The sequence below is a fragment of the Pterocles gutturalis genome, unplaced genomic scaffold, assembly GCF_000699245.1.
Source record: "Pterocles gutturalis isolate BGI_N339 unplaced genomic scaffold, ASM69924v1 scaffold26506, whole genome shotgun sequence".
NCBI classification, from domain to species: Eukaryota; Metazoa; Chordata; class Aves; order Pterocliformes; family Pteroclidae; genus Pterocles; species Pterocles gutturalis.
In genome coordinates, this window is record NW_010103754.1 from 57,266 (window position 1) to 60,632 (window position 3,367).

A 3,367-nucleotide genomic window follows, 5' to 3' on the forward strand; every position below is an offset into this window, starting at 1 on the left:
CCTGCTTCCCATTTATACCTTTGAAAACCACCCCATGTACTATTCATCTGTCTTGCCAGGTATTTTTTTCTTTTTCCTTGATGTATCCAAAATGTCTGTGATGCAAGTCTCATACGGTTCCCTTCTAAAAACATTTTATGTGGATTATGTATTTGTCCTTTCGGAACAAGGAGAGAATGAGATCCTTCAGGAAGGCTTACTAGTACATCATGGAACTCCTCGATCAATCCTCCTTCCAAAGGATGGATCTTAATTCTGCCACATAAAAGATGGCAGTAAAAAAGGCTCAAATAATCAGGATTAATACTTCCCTATATGTTGCTGCATAAATGTTCACCCGATTCAGCTGCTCCACAGAGGTCCTCATCTTTGCAGGTTATTCTGTGGAGCTGGTAACTAATGCAGCCAAAACCAGATGAACATCTAAACTGGTGGCTGGAAAAAATACACATTTTGGTTGGTTGGGGTACCTGACTGTTAAAGTGCCCTAAATAAAAATCTGTCCTAGATTTTAAGACGAGTTAGCCTTTAAGGTGTGAGCAGATAGATAAACAGCCTTTAATATTATAATCGTAACTTTTAAAGTAGCACTGCTTGACTGAATTGAAAAGTAAGCTATTTGAGTTGTATCTGGTTTTGTCATTTTGTTGCTTTTCTGTTTTATAGTTCTGTTGATTATCCCTGGAATGGCTTTTCCATCCATTTCAGAACACGCAGTGGGTAATGCCTTCTTTCAAGTGGAGAGCTGCAGTGTATTTAAGTTGGCACAAAACCGTAGGTTAAAGAAAGTTCACTACAGACAGTTTTGTAGTTTTTATCCCTTGGAGACTCCAAGTTCTGTATTTTAAAAAGTACTTTGATCCTAAATATAGACACCTGAGGGGATTTCATTCCCTCTGAATGGAGGCTTCTATAGTTGCCATATGCATTGAAATGTCTTGCATTCTTGGCATGCGCACTTTTTTTTTTATTTCCCCCTTTAGGCATGATAGTACTAAATCCTGAATTATTCCTGTTTCAGAGGTGTTTCAATTAGAAATGAATATTGAACACGGAATTAGCTTCTGAACAGAAATGTTCTGTAGCTTGTGTTCTCCAAATGGAAGATTATCTATTGCTGGCAAATAGGTGTTGTGCTGACATAATGAAATCCCTGCTAATAAAGGACTGAAAGTGTTAATCAGCTTGTCAGTACTGTATTTAATTTGTCTGATTCTTTCAACCCTTACAAGGAATTCTGTTAAGAATCACGAGTACATAGGAATACAGTTGTTATGACTCTGCAGCTAGGCTTAGTTTCCATATATATATATATACACGCACTACATATATATATATATATAGAAAGAGCTTAATTTTCATACTGAACTTTGAAGTTTCCAGTAAGAAATTTAATTAGGCTTCTTTAAGAAAGGCAAACCATCGCCACAGTTGCATTTCTTTGTTGGGTTTTTGTGGAAGCCTGCAGAGTTGAGAGGCAGCCTTCCTTAGGCTTGGGAGCAGGCAAACTGACATATAGAGGAGTTGCAAATAGTCTGGTGAGTGTTTGTTTTCTTTTATGGCTGAGGAAGAGGCACAAATGAACTTCTACCCTGGGATTTCATTCCTTGTATTTATTTTTTTTAATTTCAGAGTGATGGCAGGAGGTTTATAAGTGATTAACAGAGATATGAAAAGACACAGGGTGTTGGAAAGAGGTTAGAAAATTATGAAACTAGTAAGGATATGAATATTGCTCCAGGTGAGTGTTTGATATGGAGGCATTGGTAGAAAAGGAGCATGAAAGCACCACGAAGGGAAATAGGAGTTTTAACCCTCGTTGTAAGATAAATCAAAGCAGAATCTCAAGTGGTTGGCAGTGACAGAAAAATAAAGATGACGGAATGGAAAGTGAAGAGGAAGTAATAAAGGGGTTATTTAAAAACAAATCATGACCAAGTGTTTGACTTGTACGAATGTTAACTTTAACAGAACTGGCAATAAATAAGGCGAGGTGTGGATATAGCAGAGCACAGAAGGTGGGTACAGTTTAAGCTGGAAATGTTTCAAAAGCAGTCGAAGCTGATGGTTCCCTTTTGTATAAAATTTCTTAGTTCCTGTAACCAACCACTCCTATCTGGTATCATTCAGAAGGAAGAACAACTGGCACTTGCATCTTTGGAGACACTGTAGTTCCGTAGTTCTAGGAATATTAGCTCAAAACGTGATTCAGGTATCTGAGGGAGCTTCTAACATAAGCCTTTGGATATGAAGCCTGAGAAAAAAGTACATGGTGGTGTTTTCCTCAGGGGAGTATTAAGCAAAATAGTCAACTGATAATGTAGAACAATCATGGTGGTATTCCGGTTCTGAGTTTCCTCCTATTCTATATTTTCACAATTTTCTTTTGACTCCCTACCAAGATCTTTCTCCTCGCCTCTTCCCCGGTGTTGTGCAGAGGCTGCTGCGGCTTGTTCGGGTCACGCATGGGCAGCGCCGCGGATCGTCTCGGTTCAGCTTGCATTTCATTCACAGACCAGCAGAACGTGTGGCGGTTCAAGTGCCGAGCAGTGAGAATCTCTATGAAAATGTGCAGGTTATGGGATGGCAAGTGACTGAAATTCCCAGGCAGAAATTTTCAGTCCTGGGAGGAGAACTGTAAATGAGGCTGTTTCCCCGTTTCCGAGCAGTTTTAAAAGAAGCGGGTTTTATAGCCAATTAATGACAATCAAAAGCCATGGAAAGTGTCACTTTTTATGTGCAGAACTGCTGGGATCTGTGATCAGTCTCTTTGAAAGAGCTTTTGGGATAAAGGATCGTCTTTGAGAAGTTTGAAGTATTCGTTCTGTGTGTTTTTCATTTGTACCATGGGATAAAATGTGTGTGGCCAGCATCCTGGTTGAACGTTTTTTTCACAATTCAGGTTAAATTCAGCCTTTCTTTTACAGAGCTGCTTATACGAAGTGTTTGTGAACATGCTTGGCTAGGATGTACTTTTATGTGAAGAAATGGGCATGGTTAAGGTGGAACAAAGATGGTGATGTGTTCTGTGGGAGGAGCTGTGCTGATTTGGACTCGATGTCTTCAACGCACACATTCAGAACCAAACCGACACACGGGTGGTAGCTTTGAACGAGCCTTTTCTAGGACAGATTATTCTGTTGACAGTGAGAATCCTGCAGCAGTGCAGCAACTGCAAACAGTGAGATGCTTACCTGGGTATAGGAATCTAAAAGTAACCATCTTGACAATTTTTTAAAAAGGCGGGGGGCTAGAAAGCTTTACACCGGCTCTAGAGCTTTATTTTGAAGGGTTTACCAGCTGTTTTTCTTACGAAGTAAAATACAGTGTTCCTGTTTTGCTGACTCATTGGGAAATGAAGTGAAAA